This window comes from Schistocerca gregaria, chromosome 5, assembly GCF_023897955.1.
Source record: "Schistocerca gregaria isolate iqSchGreg1 chromosome 5, iqSchGreg1.2, whole genome shotgun sequence".
NCBI lineage: Eukaryota > Metazoa > Arthropoda > Insecta > Orthoptera > Acrididae > Schistocerca > Schistocerca gregaria.
The window spans coordinates 110,894,728-110,915,766 of record NC_064924.1 but is presented as its reverse complement, the minus strand read 5'-3'; positions in this window follow the sequence as shown (position 1 = coordinate 110,915,766).

Genomic DNA, 21,039 nt, shown 5'->3' with positions numbered 1-21,039 from the left:
TCGCAAAAATTCGATTTCGACAGCAGCGAAAATGTTGCACCTGTATCACGCTAATCAAAATGGCTGACGAAGTCATCTAGATTGGCTAGATACAGCTGCAACATTTATTCTGCTGTCGAAAATGATACTTCGTGTCATCAGTGAGCCCCACCATTTGGTTTTGTCGCCTCCAGAACTGCAGGCATACGCTAACGAGCCGAAACATTGTCCCCACTGCTCACCGCAAGTCTGAAGTTTGCCTCATGGTATAGCGGGCACGTGGCGCGGTAAAGAATGGCTATAGGAGGAGACCAGAGACGAATGGAAAATCATTCTAGCTAAGATACGGCCCGTCAATGGGGAAATCCTCCGGCAGCTTTGACAAAGAGCAAACGGCAAAGCTTGATTGTTACTGTCGTGAGCGTCTATGTACAGTGGTTGTACGACGATGAAACCACAAATAGCCGACATGGTGTAGAACTACACGCCTCATTAGACATCGTGGAGATTGGAGGCTTGCCTACTTTGTAAAACGAGATAGGCAGCGACAGTGGTCAGATCTGACAACAGTGTATAGTACTGATGCAGGCGCAAGTGCTTCTTATCACATCGTTCAGTGCGCAGTGTTCAAGGTGAGACTACATGGCAAGACGATCCCTATACGTTAATATATTAACCTAACGGTGGCGTAAATTACAATTGCCGTGGGTACAGGATAAATTAGATTGGACCGTGGATGAAGGGAAACGTGTTGCGTGGTCTGAGGAATCGCATTTCTTATTGCACGAGGCCGATGGCTATATCTGTATGCGCTGTCATCAACATAAATGGCTGCTCGATACATATACCATGCCACGAGCATATATGGAAGCCTAGATGAGTGTCCCAGATAGCATGATGTTGCCCCACCAACTTGCGATCGTGCCACCGTGCATGTCTCGAGCAGCCGATCATGTTTACGTTAGCGCATACAGATATAACTATCGGCCTCGTGCAACAAGAAATGTGATTTCTCCGACCAGGCGACACATTTCCCTTGATCCGCGATCCAATCTCGAAAATTATAGTTACGTAAGTATATATTATAAACTACTTACGTAACTACAATTTTTCCAGGTTGTGACTGAAGCTTAATGATTATCCCTTGTACAAAATTGGTAAGTGAGAAACGAACACCGTGAAACTATGTTTGTGTGTGATTGACGTTTCATTGCCATATTCCATCGCACGTGCATCATCCCAATCCAAGGACCGCACATCTACAATTACGTTGTCCTGGTCAAATGGTAGTCGTTATCGGAAAACATTAGTTATGTTTGCGTTAATTTATGTGTCTTGGGAGTGAAGTATAAAACGTGAGTGCAAATCACCGCAACTTAGAAATAACTTTTCATTGTGAGACGATGCTATAACCGTAACCATCTGTCCAGTCCGACGGCCTGACTTAGGATTTTCGTGGTTTCTCCAAAATCGCTCAAGTACATTGCCGGTATGATTTCTTTGAAAAGGACAGGGCCGATTTTCTTCGCTATTTTCACTCAGTTTATAACAATCTCGTCGTTGACGGAGTGTTATACGCTAAACCTCCTGCTGTCCATTCAAAAACTGGAGACGAAACCACTGGTTTTAAATACGTCGCGCGTAAAAATCTTCATGCTGCGCTTTAAGGCGGATTTTATTTAGCTCTGAAAAGTTATTCACTACCCTTCAAATGGAACTCTGGAGGTGACATTAATTTCAAAGTTTGGTTGAAGTTAAATGATAGAATTTCTAACGCGTATGAAATTAATAAAAGATATGCAAATACATACTTACAGAGCCAAGTAAACATTGTATTTTTTTTATTTTGAAGTTCTTTTGTAGTGAGTGAATGTCGTTTCTTACGCAAGAGTGATTATATCAAAAGATGGAGTTATTAGTGCTGAATAGAGTCAACCAGAATTAACTGTGGATTTAAGGCACCTAAACAGCTAGCTGTGGGGACCTTAAAGTCTTTAGAAGTGCTTTCACGTGATCTATGGAGCGGTAGTGTTTCGGTGCCCCCTTTGGGTGTGCTACAGACTGTTTTTAATTAGCTAAACAACACTCACAGATGAAACATTTTAAACCAGTGATTCCATCTCCACGTGCTACAAGGACAGCAGGAACATTAGCGTTTAACGTCCCATCAGTGACGAGGTTATTAAGAATGAAGAACAAGCTCGAACTGAGGGAAACTGGCGAAGGAAAACGGCCGTGTCTTTTGCAAAGAAATCATCCCGGCACTGCCTTGATTGATTTTCGGGAAACTACGACTAGCCTAAATCAGGATGTGTGCAGGAATAGGTGATTATGGTTATACAGGGTGTTACAAAAAGGTACGGCCAAATTTTCAGGAAACATTCCTCACATACAAATAAAGAAAAGATGTTACGTGGACATGTGTCCGGAAACGCTTATTTTCCATGTTAGAGCTCATTTTAGTTTCGTCAGTATGTACTGTACTTCCTCGATTCACCGCCAGTTGGCCCAATTGAAGGAAGGTAATGTTGACTTCGGTGCTTGTGTTGACATGCGACTCATTGCTCTACAGTACTAGCATCAAGCACATCTGTGCGTAGCATCAACAGGTTAGTGTTCATCACGAACGTTGTTTAGCAGCCAGTGCAATGTTTACAAGTGCGGAGTTGGCAGATGCCCATATGATGTATGGATTAGGACGGGGCAATAGCCGTGGCGCGGTACATTTGTATCGAGACAGATTTCCAGAACGGAGGTGTGGCAACAGGAAGACGTTCGAAGCAATTGATCGGCGTCTTAGGGAGCACGGAACATTCCAGCCTATGACTCGCGACTGGGGAAGACCTAGAACGACGAGGACACCTGCAATGGACGAGGCAATTCTTTGTGCAGTTGACGATAACCATAATGTCAGCGTCACAGAAGTTGCTGCTCTACAAGGTAACGTTGACCACGTCACTGTATGGAGAGTGCTACGGGAGAACCAGTTGTTTCCGTACCGTGTACAGCGTGTGCAGGCACTATCACGAGCTGATTGGCCTCCAGGGGTACTCTTCTGCGAATGGTTCATCCAACAAGGTGTCAATCCTCATTTCAGTGCAAATGTTCTCTTCACGGATGAGGCTTCATTCCAACGCGATCAAATTGTAAATTTTCACAATGAAGATGTGTGGTCTGACGAGAATCAGCACGCAATTGTGCAATCACGTCATCAGTACAGATTTTCTGTGAACATTTGGACAGGCATTGTTGGTGATGTCTTGATTGGGTCCGATGTTCTTCCACCTACGCTCAATGGAGCACGTTATCATGATTTCAAACGGGATGCTCTACCTGTGCTTCTAGAACATATGCCTTTACAAGTACGACACAACATGAGGTTCATGTATGATGGAGCTCCTGCACATTTCAGTGGCAGTGTTCGTACGCTTCTCAACAATAGATTCGGTGACCGATGGATTGGTAGAGGCGGACCAATTCCATGGCCTCCACGCTCTCCTGACCTCAACCCTCTTGACTTTCATTTATGGGGGCATTTGAAAGCTCTTGTCTACGCAACCCCGGTGCCAAATGTAGAGACTCTTCGTGCTCGTATTGTGGGCGGCTGTGATACAATACGCCATTCTCCAGGGCTGCATCAGTGCATCAGGGATTCCATGCGACGGAGGGTGGATGCATGTATCCTCGCTAACAGAGGACATTTTGAACATTTCCCTAACAAAGTGTTTGAAGTCACGCTGGTACATTCTGTTGCTGTGTGTTTCCATTCCATGATTAATGTGATTTGAAGGGAAGTAATAAAATTAGCTCTAACATGGAAAGTAAGCGTTTCTTTCTTTGTGTGTGAGGAATGTTTCCTGAAAGTTTGGCCGTACATTTTTGTAACACCTTGTTTAATGGTCTCACATTGGCTTTCTAGTAATTTCTGTGCTTCAGTGATTTCATAGCTCTATTTGATGCACCTTTACTTCCACGACATATAAATTAACACAAAAATAACTCATTTGTCAAGAACAACGAAATAATAGCCGTATGATTCTTTGGTTATGACCAGGTACATGCAATGCATTGTGTGAATAAATCGTCGATTGTATGCAGACGTAGTTCCATGACGTTCGTTTCTCACATTTCAGTTCTGTACAAAGGGTAATCATTAAGCTTCAGTCATCAAACCCAAAACAATAAGGAACATAACTTTTTTTTTTACTTCCAGACACTCTGGCTGTTCCTCCTAAGAGTCGTCATGAGCTTTTTCTCTGGTGCTTCGGCTGATATTTGAAGTTTCGTTTTTGTAATGTGCAACTGAAACCAGTTCGAAAAAATACCGCTCGTCTTTCGTGTAACGCACATTGTCGACAGAGAGATTCGGTTTGTTTCCCCTTTACGGAGAAAAACACGAAGACTAACCACTGCTCCAGTAGCAATAGCACCTTCCTGTCTCGCGCTGTCCGCTTCCACTGTGCGGCAGAGCTGATGAGTTCCTCGTGGAGTACGGATTATTCTTCGCGTTTTTCAGTCCACGTTAATAACGGTCGAGAAAATAAAAATTGCACTAGAACAATTTGGGGCCGCTCTAGCGAATGGGCACGTAAAATTCCGCCTTGAAAATCACTTCCTTCGTAATTGGGAACAAATGAAGCTCTCCGTCGACGCCGGACGACGCATGAAAGATGTGATGAGCACTATTCGTTTGAGCAGCTACACATTGCGAATACAACATTGCAAATATCTGCCGAAACTGTACGGACTGATGGAACGAAGTTACGTACGTTGATGAGATCACATTCCACAGCGACGCCAACTGCTAAAAAACATACATGCAAGAGGAATAACAAAAGAGAACAGGCTGCTTTGGCGGAAAAAAATTGTACGTCAGTTTTAATGGAGGGATATCTTCAGAAGAGTTGGAGGCATCGCACATCTACACTTCGCAAAATGCTTTTCGGTATGTGGCGAAGGATACGTATGTTACCACTAGTGTTCTCCCCTTCGTCTGTTCCGTTGGAGAAAGGTGCGTCGGGAAAACGATTACTTGTAAAATTCCGTACAATATATTTCACGAGACGTATGTAGGGGGGAAGCAATATCTTGCTCGACTCTTCTTCGACTGTACGAGCTTGGAATTTCAACAAAAAGTCTATCGGTGATTACACGACTCCTCTCTTTACCAATTGCTGCTAGAGTTTGCTGAGCACTTCTGCAGTGCTCTCACGCCAGCTAAACGGTCCTGTGACGAAATGATCCGCTCTTCGTGGGACCTTCTCTATTTCTTGTTAATCTTACTTGGTTAGGGCCCAACAGTAATGAATAATACTAAACAATCGGTGTTACAAGCGTTTAGTAAGACACTTCTTTCATGGCTGAATTATATTTCCTTAATATTCTTCCAATGGATCCCAGCTTGGCGTTTTTTCTACAGTTAGTTTTATATGGTAATTCCATTTCGTCAGTTCGGAAGGTTACTCTTAGATTTTTAACAGTTGTTACTGTTTCTAGTGAATTTTCAACAACAGCGCAGTCGACCATTAATGGAGACAACTGCTACGCCGGATAAATTCTGTAACCACCTGAGACCGCTTGCAAACGATCCAGTTCTGTACTAGAGGATGACAGCTTCAAAAAGTTGCTGTGAAATGCAGAAAGACTTTTAGACTATCATCGATTGGTGCAAAGATTGGCAACTGACTCACTACGTAGATAAGTGTAATGTAGTTCGCGTAGATAGCTGAAACGCTCGGATGTCGTCTGATACGCGATCGGCAATTCATCACTGAAGTCAGTACCTTTCTTCAAGCGTCTAGAAGAAATTGATTTACCGTGAAACGACCGCATAAATTTATCTTCAGGGGTAACGCGGAAGCTGAATAAAAAAATGCTGAGGAAACATAAGTCACACACAAAGGAGGTCGCTTGCAAAATTCTAATTCGATGTAGTAGTCTACTGGCAGTAGACCTCAGACCCTTATCAGATTGGATTAACAGAAGGGATGGAAAAGATATGCACCATACGTCACAGGTTTCTTTAGTCGGCATCAGAAACTCTATCATAACGAAATTACCCGGGCCTAGTTGTAGGTTGCATATCTAGAGGCTTGCTTGCAGGCGCATAAAGAAATTCATTTTTCAGTAACTGATATAAATTATTCACCGAATTTAAACATTAAAAATGTTGTCATAATCTACTCATTACAAAGTACAATTTTAAGTTAAAGGTTTAAAACAATAAGATAAGTATTAAAGTTAGAAACTGTCCATGTGTCTGGAGGCAGGGTTACTCAAGGCGTGCAAATTACTCAGACTATGTTCATCCACTATCTGAGAATGAGAGCACTTAGTTACTTGCAAGAAACTTTACAGACAATTTCAGATCATTTTCTCGCATTATCGTTAGTCATGCAGTAACACTTCAGCATGAGACATAACGTTTTAATTTATTACTCTATCAGAAGCTCGTTTTGCAGATATTATCCACATATACAGCTGAATGTACATGCTGAATTATAGTATTTTCTGTCGGATAGTTCTGCAGTTGTGGAGGTACAATGTATTAAACATTGAATGCGTGAAAAACGAGCTTTTCTTAAAAAGGAGAGCACATTATCCAGACTGTACTCATCCAGTGTCTGATGATCGGAGCATTTAGCGACTCCAATCAAACTTCAAAGATAATCTCCCAAGTTGTTTTGTACACAGCAATTTCACTCTTTAAAGAACTGTTGCGAGGGAGGGAGTTGGGGGGGGGGGGGGGAGGGGAGGGTTATTACCGGTATCACCGGAAAGCTCAACGAATTGGAGCGGGAGCCGTTAAAAGAAAGTCGTAGTTTATCACGGAGAACCTTGCTCCAAACATTCGAACAAACCCATCCACTAAAATGAATCAAGAAAATATATTACGTTCTCTGGAATTTATCTCGTCTGATGAGTGCGCTAAAATTAGAGAAACTTTATCTCACACAGAAGGTACCAAAAATTGTTCTTTCCACGTGCCATTCGCGAATGGAATAAGAAGGGGTGAAATGATAACACAGGCCAATGATGGAAAAACTCTTTTTGGTGGAACACCTTATTCTTTTGTTTTTAGGGTGGAAAATCCAAATACGATACTTAAAAAACTGTATCACCCACCGTTTTCTTCACAAACTGCAGTTAAATTTATTAAATTAAACGATTTTTTAAAAAAATTACCAGCTTTTATATAGTTAAAATAATTTAAAAAGGAGGTGTAAGGAATGTAGATGACGTTACTAGCACTGCTGAAAAACATTTGCTGGCAAAAAAGGTCGATTCTGTTTTTGTGTTAACAGATGGTGTTTTGTTTACTGTCAACCTAACCTCACTTTCCCGTTTCCTCTACATGTTCTCAGTACACTGTGTAATCGGGGCTGTAAAAATTCTGCTGACAGTTTTTGATATATTTGTGGTGAATTTGTAATTAAAAAAACAACAAAGAAACATTACACACTTTCTGAAAAAGGCTTGTCTAGCATACTTCGGATCTAAACTTGGTGATCAAGATAAACCTTGCGCGCCGCATGAGGTATGTTATGGGTGTGTTGGAGATCTGAGAAAATGGTCCAAAAAGGAGAAACAAGCCTTTATATTTGCTGTTCCTATGATATGAAGGGAGCCAAGAAATCATTCCGATGATTGCTACTTTTGCAGTGTTGATATTACTGGTCATAATTCGAAAAACAAGAAGGTAATAAGCTACCCTAACCTTTCGTCCGGCATCTAACCAGTAGGGCATGGCCTAATGAAACAGTTTGTAAAGGCTTTGCCTAAAGATAGACCATGTTTTAAGTATCTCTGCCAAAAGTTTCTAGACCTTTCGGAAGCTACACTAAAAGAAGGCTTCTTTGTCGGACCTGACATTAGAAAATTGACGTTTGATGTTAACTTTGAATCCACAATGACCTTAAATGAGAAAGAAGCATGGGTATCATTCAAGAAAGTCGTTAAAAAGTTCTTAGGACATGAAAAAGACCCAGAATATGTTTCTATTATAGCTATGTTAAGAAAGTTTAAAAGTTTAGGGTGTTTAATGAGCCTGCAAGTTCATTTTTTGAACAGTCACCTTGATTGCTTCTCGGACAATATGGGAGTTGTTAGTGAGGAGCAAGGAGAGCGTTTTCGCCAGGACATTAAAGTGGTGGAGAAACGCTACCAAGGCCGCTGGAACACCAACATGATGGGGAACTACTGTTGGTCCCTTCACCGAGAAGTTCAGCTAGCGACTCATCGTAGTAAAAGCTACACGAGAAGCTTCAAAGATGAAAAAGAAAGAAAATACAAGCCAATTCCAGCTGACAAGTGAAGCCTTTATTAACACATATCATTGTTTTAAGTAGCTTACTGTAAATACAAACAATGCTTATGTCGTAACAAAGCGTTTCATTAATTTCCCTGTTTACCATATAGCATAGAATTTTTATACTATGTTGCTCAAAAACTATCGGTAATACAAAAAGTAAGGGTAGATTTGGATTCAGCTTATAAAAACCAATAAAGATCTGATGTCAAAGTAAATAAAAAGTTCTTCAAAAAAAATTTTTCGTTGACCTGTGTAGTTTTTCTGTGCTATACGCAATACGAGGGCAGGTTGTACTTACAACTGGCAGCCTCTGCATCGTCGTGTTTCTTTAGGCTCTTACTCATAACGCGTTTGAGAGCCTCACACTAAGTTAAGCCATATGGTAATACGCACTGAAATCAGGGCTACAGAGGTGCAGTAAATGCCCATACTGCTGCAGCTCAATGCTCCGTACCGCTGGGGTGATGAGAGCCGGCACTGCACTCAACAGGCAGCTTGTTCAGTTCCAGCTACCTGACAAGGTTGAGAGCTTGTGTGATGTTCACTGCTGCTGCGGTAAACGCTGTTTACTCTATGTTGACTTCTAATTCTTGCGTAACGCTGATGATCCAAAACATTATGACAGCTGCCCATTGCGAGATTAAATGCCGCCTGGCGGCCCTGCGAGAGCGAGACGCGGTAAGGAGAGTGTATAAGCGGAGGAGAGACGAATGTGGAATCATTCTAGCGACGATATGGGAGGCAAATTAGTTACATAAGCGACTTTAACTAAGAGCAGAATCTTATGGCCCGGTCCTGGAAACGGTGTTCTCGGAAATGGCGAAGACGGTCGACTGTTCGCGTGCTGGTGTGAACCTGTATGGAGAGCAGTCGAATGTCGGTGAGACCGCGAGACGGCGACAACGTGCTGGATGTCCTCGTCTCATCACAGAAAGCGGACGCCAGAGGCTTGCCTGAACTGAAAAGCGGCTCAGGCGGCAATCTGTGGCAGATCTGGCGACAGGGTGCAGTGCGGGTGCGGGCAGGAGTGTTTCTGAGCACCTGTTCAGCGCACACTGTTGGACACTGGGCTCCTTGACAGACAACTCCCGCTTGTTCCCGTCGGCGGACGTGTCCAGATATTCAGTTATCCAGGCGAACCGCTGTTCGAACATGCACTTCGCCACTTACGCAGTCAGTTGGGGGGCAATATTAAGCTGTGGAGGACATTCGCCTGGTCCTGCGGTAGTAATGGCAACTGTGGAGCACGTGAGCATTACAGCGGACCAAGTGTATCCCTTCTTCCTTGAAATCCTCTCCAATGGCGATGGCACCTTCTAGCAGATATCTGTCAGTATCATAACGCCAGGATCGTTCTATAGTGCTGTGAGGAGTGTTACAGAGATCTCACGTTCATGTTTTTGGTACCAGCTTTGTCAGCCTCCTTGGGACGCTATCGGGTGCCATCTCCTCACCCACACACCATCTGTCCGGAATTTACAGGCATTGCGTGACATGTGCGTAGGCATCTGGTACAACATGCCTTCAAAACCTACCAGGGACTTGTCGAAACCAAGACACTCACAGTCGTTGATATACTGCATTCCTAGAGTGGAGCATCACGGTATTAAACGGGTGGTCATAATGTTTTGGCTCATTAGAGTATGTTTAACTTTTCCCCTCCCCTCCCCCGCCCCCTACAACCGATTCTTTACAGAATCGAGCTTCAGATTACGTTTGAAGTATGTTGGAAGTCGCTAGGTGCTCTTCTCATTTACAGACAGTGCACGAGTATAATCTGAATAGTTTGCATTCTCCTTTAATAAAAGCTAGATTTTCAAGCATCTCATTCTTTATGACACTATATCTCCTGAACTAGGTTTTCCACAATTATAGAGTTTTACAGGTTCATTCACTGGTATATATAGATGTTGCCTACAAAATGTTTTAGGAATAGAGTTAACAAAGAATGACTATCAAATTAAAATGTCACCCTTGATGCTGAAGTTTTACTGCACCAACAGCGAAAATGTAGTTAGCGATAAACGTTTTTCTTTTCCTTATTTTGTAAATGAACCAAACGGCTTGGGTCATCGGTCCCAAGACTTACACACTACTAAAACTAACTTACGCTGAAACGAAATGATCGTACGGCATTGTTGACCGGGAGACCACATGCGGGGTGTTCGGTCGCCGAAATAGCAAGTCCTTTTTAGCTGACGCCACTTCGGCGACTTCCGAGTCAATCAAATTATGATGAAAGACACACAACACCCAGTCATCACGAGGCTGAGAAAATCCCTGACCCCCCGGGAATTGAACCCGCGACCACGAGCTGCGGACACTTACGCTAAGACGACACACACACACCCATGTCCGAGGGAGGACTCGAACCACCGGCGGGAGGGGCCGCGTAGTCCGTGACATGGCGCCTCAAACCGCTCGGACACTCCGCGCGGCTTGTAGGTGGTTTCAACGATTTTGTAAAGGTTTGAAATTATGCCTAAAGTTTATTGGAAGCCCCTAAGTACTCTCATTCTCATTTACTGGATGTAATAATGAGAATATGAAATGAAACGATAACGTACTCTCAATGCAAGGTCAATTAGGTTCATTAGCAGGATACTGGGGAAAACCAGCCAGTCTACAAATATTGCTCCGCTCTGTGAGACCTGTTCCAAATAGCAATAACAGGTGTACTAACCGTATGCAAAGAAGGGTGAAAGGAATGAGTAAATGTTAATTTGATTCACGGTAGATTGCCACGGAAATGCTTAAAGACGGCCGACGCTCGGAAAAGGACGTCAACCACCCAGCGAATGCGTACATACGATCATGAGCAGGTATTGAGGAATCTCTGAATGTACTAAAACGTACGGCTCGTGTAAGGAACGCGAAGATAAGATTAGACCAATTAAGTCACGCACACAGATATTAAGCATTCATTATTCCGACGTTCCATATGAATGAAGCAGGAAGAAACCCTAATGATTGTCTTATTTGCACCTCCGAGTGCAACCTCTAGGACTTCATTTCAGCCGGCCAATGTGGCCGAGCGGTTCTAGGTGCTACAGTCTGGAACAGCGCGACCGCTACGGTCGCAGGTTCGAATCCTGCCTCGGACGTGGATGTGTAGGGTGTCCTTAGGTTAGTTAGGTTTAACTAGTTCTATGTTGTAGGGTACTGATGACCTCAGACGTTAAGTCCCATAGTGCTCATAGCCATTTGAACCATTTTTGAACTTCATGTCAACAGTTCCTTGCAAATGATGCAATTCAGGTTTCTGGGATACTAAACGAGTCACGTTTTTTTCATGTATAGCACGACACGTTTTGGGAATTTATTCCCGTTTTAAAGATCTGTGGGAGTTTTACATTGTTACTGTACGTCTGTGAGTGCGTTATCTTGCGTCTAATAGCTTGTTCGTCGAGCTCTGGAGCGCAGCACAGCAGCGATTGTACGTGGCTTGAATTCCAAAAGATCTTAATAGATTTCCAGAGGAATGTGGGGCCAGATTTCTATGAACAGGTCAGGCAGTTACCGTCCCAAATGTATTACATTGAGATCAGATCATGAGATTTCGAATGCCAGCACATCAACATGAGATTATAATTATGCCGTCAAACGACAATGGCGCATTACTTCCCTTGTGACACAGACAGTTATCCTGCTGGAAACTGATTTTGCCATGGGGGACGACATCAAGCGTAAAATAACGTAAGCGGTTCACAACAGTTTTCACGTAGTCGGAAGTTGTCATAGTGCCTTCGATTGCTACCATTGGTCCGATGGAAGCCAAGATGATTGTCCACCGCACCATAATACTATCTCCACCGGCCTGCGCCGAGGAGCCGTTATCCTGGATGACATCCTATCCGAACATGATCATCAACTTGCTGTTACGAGAAATGTAATTCCTCCGACCGGACGACATGTTTCCATGGATGCACAGTCCAATCTGGATGGTCCCGTGCCCACCGAAATCGTAACTGACGATGTCGTTAGGTTGGTTCGTCGGTTGATTTGGGGGAGGGGACCAAACAGCGAGGTCATCGGTCCCACGGGATTAGCGAAGGATGGGGAAGGAAGTCGGCCGTGTCCTTTCAGAGGAACCATCCCGGCATTTGTCTGAAGCAATTTAGGGAAATCACGGATATCCCAAATGAGAATGGCCGGATGCGGGTTTGAACCGTTGTCCTTCTGAATGCGAATCCAGTTAGGTCAACTGGGGTATAAGCAGGGGTCTTCTGCTACGGATTCCCGTGATCAACAGTGAGCGGTTAACGGCGTGCCTTCATTAGTATTGTATTCTGTTGTCGGATCATATTTCGCCGCCGGTCCTCCTTTGTAGGGCCAACAAGGCCCCGACCTCCACGTTCTGTGGAGTAGGGCGGACATCCAATACGTTGTCATCAAATCGTGATTTCCCGTCCTCCATCCACTTGCAAAAATGGTTCAAATGGCCCTGACTACTATGGGACTTAACATCTGAGGTCATCATTCCCCTAGAACTTAGAACTACTTAAACCTAACTGACCTAAGGACGTCACACACATTCATGTCCGAGGCAGTATTCGACCCGCGACCGTAGCGGTCACGTGGTTCCAGACTGTAGCGCCTAGAACATCTCGGCCACCCCGGCCGGCTAATAGGATCGGTGTATCACCGATTTCTACTTCTTGAATTACCAGGATGGGGCACTGGCACGAGCCCACTTTCTGTGGATCGTACGACAGAACCCCACCGCAACGTTTCATGGACGATTGATTGGCCGAGAAAGTCTATTAACATTCACTGGACATCAATGCATTGGATATCAGGGTATGGGGACATTTGAAGGAATTGGTGCAGCTCCACCACATCGATAGGAAACAGACGTTACAGCAACTTGTGACCAATGCATGTAACACAATCGGAATGGAACCCGGTGTATTTGAAAGGGTGCGTGATTCATTGTGAAGAAGGGCTGAAGGATGAGTCAGGGTGAGTGGTAATAGCAAGCAGCAGTGCCTACGGTGTCCACTTCTACATAACAGACTATTGGGAATGAGAGGACAGACTGACTGATATCTCTATAGGTATTGCTTTCTCAACATATTACTATAGGAACTTTTATTCTAAGTTTGACCAACACTACCTCATGTACGGACATATAACACATATTTTAAACACTGTATATACAGGGATTGATCAATGAGAGGATACGGAACGAAAAAGGCCGAAATAACTTATGTTCGGAAATGCATGGTTTCCATGCTAGAGACCATTTCTTCAGTCATACATTGTTACAGAGACTGCAGTGTAATACGTGCTGTAAAATGCAGCCACAGTTACAGTATGTGTTGAAAATGGTTCCCATGTGCTACAACTCATGCGTGTACGCGCCGTAGCGTATTGTCTCACACGTTGACATTGGCCAGGCTGCATGTGAACAGTGGCGAAGGCAGCGTGAATACGTTGATCTAGTATCTCCACATCTGGAATGGGTTCTGCATACACCTTTGCATTTATTGTTTTGTATGTTACACAGGGGCCTAGAAACGATGGAGAGGTTCTGACCCCGCCGCAGCCACAGTGGCCAACAACCCCACGACCACTACCGCAGTCCACTTTACCCCTCCACCGCCCCACATCGAACCACTCTTTCAGGGTTATTGTGCGATTCAGCCCTAGTGGACCCCCCGCCCTCCAGGGAACGTCTCACACCAGATGAGTGTAACCTCCATGTTTGTGTGGTAGAGTAATGGTGGTGTACGCGTACGTGGAGAACTTGTTTGCGCAGCAGTCGCCGATATAGTGTAGCTGAGGCGGAATAACTGGAACCAGCCAGCATTCACCGAGGCAGACGGAAAACCGCCTGAAAACCATCCACAGACTGGCCGGCTCACAGTACCTCGACACAAGTCCGCCGGGCGGATTCGTGCCAGGGACCAGGCGCGCCTTCCCAGTCCGGAAAGCCGTGCATTAGACCACACGGCTAACCGAGCGGGCCTGCATAAACCAATCTTCTTAGATGACCCCATGGCCAGAAATCGCATGGGTTGAGATCTGGCGAACGACCAGGCCATACAACTGGAACGTCGTGTCCGATTCATCGACAAGTGAAGACACGATTGAGATGCGTCCATACGTCAACGGAGAATTGGGCTGGAACACCATCATGTAGCAGCCATATAGCCCTTCTAATTATCAATAGCACTTCTTCCAGCAGGGGAGGGAAAGTCACCCGCATGAAATGCCGATAGTTTCAGCCTGTTAGGTGAAGTGGAATGAAGACTGGTCCCAGAATACGGTGGCCAGTTACCGCGGCCCAGACATTCCGGTTGCACCCATGATGTTGATTCCCTGTCACCATGCCACGGGGATGGTGCATACTATCCAACAGATGGCTGTTATGAAAGTTGAAGATACCTTTTCCTTGTAAAGCTGGCTTCAGCTGTGAGCAGGATAGATGACATAAATCACGGCATCGTTTCTGCCTGGTGAAGAAACCAGTAACAAAACTACTCCCATTGTTGAAAATCTGTCATTAGTACGGCCTGCACCCACTGTAAGTGATAAAGGCGGTAACAATTCTCATGGAGGATGTTCCACACGGTCGTCTGGCTTACGCTGCACTTGCGGGCCAATTGCCTCTTACTGACACGGCGGTAGCCTTCCACAGTATTAGTCGCATTTTCCTCCACGTCTGGTGTGCGAACATTTCTGGTACGTCGTTCATGATTTCCAGTTTCCTGAAACGACCGTCTCACACTAACGGCGAAACACTGCTGCAAACTATTATTTTAATTTTAAAAACCAACAGCCTCAGTTTTAAGGTTTACCTAGATTTACCAATGTTTCAGTCGGGATAACCCAACCTTCTTGAGAATAAAAGTACAGTAACTACCATTTTTCCATAGTGGACATCGTCAATCTAAAGCTACTAATCCATAAATTATCGTCAGATTGTAAAAACTTATCTGAAACTGCCTCGGCCCCATTTCGCGACCGCGAATGCTGTACTGGAACTGACCGTAGCGTCATGAGGCCAGCCTAGGCGGACATAATACCTTATGCCTGCGCATAAACTGTGTGATGGGTAGTTGTTAGGACAAGACGCCAAATTAACTCCTGACCTCGAATTTACTAGTAAAGTGAAGTAAAGAAAGGTATAGACAAACGGTAGTTACTTTTATTGAAGAAAGTTGGGTTATCCCGACTGAACCTTAGGTAAATCTAGATAAACTTTGCAACTGAGGCTGTTGGTTTTTAAAATTAAAATAATATTTATGCAGTTGCTGACAGGGCCGCGATATGTTGAAAATATTTAACTGCTGCAAACATTGAATGCTGTCGTTGTTATCTGCAGGGACAGGTCTCCTGATACAACCTTTGAGTAAACAACATGTCGATTCGAATGCGGAACCATCGGGAGCAGGCCTTTGTGACCGAGCGGTTCAAGGCGCTTCAGTCCGGAACCGAGCTGCTGCTACGGTTGCAGGTTCGAATCCTGCCTCGGGCATGGATGTGTGAGATCTCCTTAGGTTAGTTAGGTTTAAGTAGTTCTAAGTCCATGGGACTGATGACCTCAGATGTTAAGTGCCATAGTGCTCAGAGCCATTTGAAGCATCGGGTACTACGCTGTATCACTACAAGGAGAGTCAGCAAGATAAGTGAACAAAACATAACCAATTACTGTGGTAGGCGAGGCGCTAGGGCATGACGTATGAGGAACAGTACCACCCTCCAGGAGTAAACCATGCATACTGTAACTGTGACTGCATTGCAGAGTGCGTATTAGACCGCAGTCTCTGTAACAATTTATGATTGAATAAATGGTCTCTAGCATGGAAACCATGTATTTACGGACATAAGTTTATTAGACCTTTTTTGTTCCATATAAGTACTCTGTGACATGCACTTCACAGTGGTCTGCAGAGCATGGCTCTAGATTCACAAATAATAAGTGGGTTGAAAACATTCCGCAGCTCACAGGAGCCATGTAATTAAACACGGAACGGCTGACGGAGAAACAGAGCGGACAGGAGCGGTAGGATCGCACAGTGGGTGCGGACGGTGTCCTGTTGGCACAGGCTGTGACGTCCTGCGGTGCCGTCACGCGCCGCCAGCAGCAGGTCACGCGCTTTGACCCGACTGCGGGCTCACCTGGGAAGCTGACCCAGCCGCCGCTCGCCGTTATACCGCAACGGCTCTGCGGGGACACCAGTCTGCGTTGCGGCACAGAGTTCAAAGCGACGCCCGACAAAGACAACTCGTGTTCCAGCCACAGTGCCAGCACCGGAGCGTGTACGTCCGGGGAAGACAGACACAGAGAGAGCAGCAACGAAGGCCCGGGTGACCTCACCAGTGGAGCACTGTCACGCACTAAACTATCAACGTTGAACGATCGTAAGAAAATGCGGGAAGACTTGGACATAGTTACGACCAGGTATAATGAATGACAGCTCTCTGTAAATGTGGATAAATCCAAGCTACTACCCATAATAAAGAGAAAGGACGCAATAGAATACGAAAGCAATTCAATGTTAAACTTCTGCCTCCTGTCATATCGTTTAAATATTTAGGTCGTAACATTATGAAGCGATACGAAACGCGGCGAACGCATGAAATCAGCAATAGCATAGGCGCTTTGAAAACTTACAAGGGGAGGACACGGAGATGGGTCATTTAAACAACACAATTTCTAAGGAAATCTCAGGAGAAGTTTTACGCGTCTTTTATGTATCTGATATACCTGTGCGAAGATACTGACGTGATCGCAGGAACTAATTGTGAGCAAGTGTTTAGCGTTCGCTCGTAGTAACAAAGTCGTGAAAGAGCCGACGATTCGAATCCTCGTAACATTTACCTTTTTAATCTATATTTTTCTCATCACTGGTCACTTTACTTAATTTACATGACATTTGAGGGGTAATATAAAAAATAAACCTCCGTGCTTTTTCATGAAGTTGTAGTGGATTTCATATGTTACTTGGCTATTCACTATTTTAGTTAAATTTTCAAGGACGAGGCACAGGTTTGGAAAGCCCAAGTCAAACTTCGATAAATAATTATGCGAATGAAGTTGTTCACAAGCAGACGTATAATGAGTCACAATGTGCCAGACCACAAGAGAAATGTGCGATTACTCGTCGGATGTGCTCTCGATGTCACACGTTGCAGGACGGTATTTGTCATACAGACATGGAAAACATAAATTGAACCGGCATCTACTACATCGAATAAATGCAGTTTTCCCGCACTCACTGGGAATGTACAGAATGTCTTTAGGAAAACAAACCTTGTTGACATTTTGAAAAAAATTTCTCTCCTCTGATTGTTTGGATGCAAACCATGCGTAACCCAACATTTTGAAAATTGCAGGTGCTGACAATTGGTGATGTAGGATTGAATTTAATTAAAAATAGTAAGTAGTCAAATAACATGAAATGCACTAAAACTTCATACAATTACACGTGCTTTTTAATTATATTATCACTCATGTCTCACACAAATTAAATAATATTATCAGTGATGAAAAAATAGATTAATACCTAAGTTTGAGCGTGAGTCGAACCGTACACGTTCGTCTTATGTAGCTCGAACGCTTATCACTTGTCAACCACGAACTCTAACGAAATTAGAATTCTATGAATACCTTCAACTGCTGACGGGCGGTGATATATGTCAACGGGGACAGCTGAAAATGTGTGCCCTGCCCATGACTCGAACCTGGGATCTCCTGCTTACATGGCAGACGCTCTATCCATGTCAGACACCGAGTGCACAGAGGTGAGTGCGACTGCAAGGACTATCTCGCGTACACCTCCTATGAGGCCCACATTCTCACCTTGTTTGTCCACACGCTACACTCGTAGTGTCCCACCCGAACACATTCATTGGAAGACATTCTTACCAAGTCCCGTAAGAGTTCGGGGAATATGTGAGTATCCGCACAGAAAAAGAAGGCCATGGCCGGTATTGACACGACTATATACTAATATGGATATGGTGTCTGTTCTTTCGGCACCTATGCACAGATACATCAGTTACATAATAGACGCGTAAAACATCTCTTGAAGTTTTCTCGGAATTGCCAGAGTAGTGCACCTTACTACTTGGACGTTATGTTGTTTTAATGGCCTACTAAAGGTGTACAAAGTTTGAAGTAAATCTGTGATAGCAATGTCGTGGCCTCTCGTTGATAGATTAAATTATTATTTAGATAACTATGTTTTGGGTTCAAATGGTTCAAATGGCTCTGATCACTATGGGACTTAACTTCTGAGGTCATCAGTCCCCTAGAACTTAGAACTACTTAAACATAACTAACCTAAGGACATCACACACATCCATGCCCGAGGCCTTCGAACCTGCGACCGTAGCGGTCACGCGGTTCCAGACTGTAGCGCCTAGAACCGCTTGGCCACTTCGGCCGGCATGTTTTGGGTGGTACGGTCCATGAGCAGTTTACGTTTCGTACGTATTGTAGGTTTCGCATAGCTGTACGTACTTTTCCTATGTGGTTGAGTCGAATTTCAAGATACAAGCGGTTACCGGCTATCCATTCACCGGGGCGCAGGAAGGTTACAATTAAGCTTTCGCTACTTGAGCCAGTGTAGAAGGAAAACTGTTTACCATGTGGGTACTAACTATGTATGAATTATGTTCGGATTGTGCTCTGCAGGATTTACGTTGTTAGTAGTGTTAGTGTCATTACGTGACGTTAGGCGCCGGTACTGGTACAGCAACGTAATGATTGTAAAACAGCCATCAGTGTGCATTACAGCTGCAGACAATCAGCTTGAGTCTGAACAAGTCTGCGAAAAATTGTGAAATGGTATCTCTAGTATGGTCCCAGGCTGTCGTGGACGCAGAAGGTCGTCACACTGAGGAACATTTGTAGCCTCGTAACATGGAACACAACTAACAAATGTTAGTCTCTCATCTGGAACTGGTTTCTTTCATTGGTTTATTAGTTGTTCCTCTTACGCACGTCCTTACAAACGTTTCCACAAAGTTGCGTTGTCCTACGATCACTAGTTTTTCATGAGGGCCCTACCAAGTAGCGAAAGTTTAAATATAACCACCATCTATTTCACTGAATCACAGTAGATGTGATTGGTTTTCCTCATGAAAACAATGACGGAACATGTTTTGCGGAAGGGATCATGCATGTTGTATGAAGAATCAAGTGGAGCCTCGGGAAGTGTATAAGCCTTCACACAATGATGTACACTGTCTGATCAAAAGTAACCGGACACTTATTAGTGGACTTTGGTATGGGCTACGCCCACCGTTCTACTTTATTTGCACTGGATGCACATGATGCAGTGGATATGGTTGGATGATTTGAAGTTGATGTTTTATATCTAAGTTATTTGTACGAGGGTCGGTCAGAATATAATGATGCCTCCTTTCTGTATTTCTATTTTACAAGAAAAGTAGAGGCCATATAAGTAAGACAAGATTTACGATTAATTTGCACTTTTCAAAATAATAATAGCTTTTTCAACCTTGAAACATGAGGCACCTGTACCTGTAAAATTTGGAAACTTATGGTAAGTTCCTAAGGGACCAAACTGCTGAGGTCATCGGTCCCTAAGCCTACACACTATCTAATCTAACTTAATATTACTTACGCTAAGGACGACAAATACACCCATGTCCGAGGGAGGACTCGAACCTCCTACGGAGGGAACCGCACGGACTGTGAAAAGACGCCTTGGATCGCTCGGCTATCCGGCGCGGCCAAGAGTACACAAATGCACTAAAGTAGACGGTGGAACATTCGAACATTTATTGTGAACTGCACAACAGTTTTAATGTGACGTGTACGGTAATGCTTAGACGTGAAAGTGTTAAAAATACGTACTTTTCAATTGGTACCTTCTAAAACGCGTGCTGCAGTGTTTAGTAACTGTTGTACACGTGTAAACCTGACACTGTATTTAATAATACAGAAAATAACAATGCACGATATATGTTTTCTATAGGCGATATATCTGTATTAGGCTGTTTGCCTCAAATAATCGTTCCTGTCATATCATTCCTACTGGGACACACTGTATACGCAGTACAAAGATAACTGTGACGAATATGAAGACATCGAGAGTGAAATTTTCGTTCTTCAGCAGACTTTGCGCTGATAAAAACCTTCCTGGCAGATTTAAAACGTGTGCCACACCGAGATTCGAACCCGGGACCTTTACCTTTCAAAATGGTTCAAATGGCTCTAAGTACTATGGGACTTAACATCTGAGGTCACCAGTCCCCTAGACTCAGAACTACTTAAACCTAACTAATCTAAGGAGATCAAACACATCCATTCCCGAGGCAGGATTCGATCCTGCGACCGTAGCAGAAGCGCGGTTCCGGAAGGAAGCACCTAGAACCGCTCGGTCACAGCGACCGGCCTTTGCCTTTTGCGGGCTAATCCCCCAAGCTATGCGGGAGAACCTCTGAGAATTTTGAAAGGTAGGAGGTGAGACACTGACGGAAGTAAAGCTATGAGGACGGGTCAGTCGCGCTTGGAAAGGACAATCGGTAGAGCACTTGCCTACGAAAGGCTGAAGCCGCAAGTTCGCGTCTCGGTGTGTGCACACAGTTTTGGCTCTCTGGCTCTGAGCACAATGAGACTTAACATCTGAGGTCATCAGTCCCCTAGAACTTAGAACTACTTAAACCTAACTAACCTAAGGACATCACACACATCCATGCCCGAGGCAGGATTCGAACCTGCGACCGCAGCGGCCGCGCGCACACAGTTTTCATCTGTCAGACAGTTT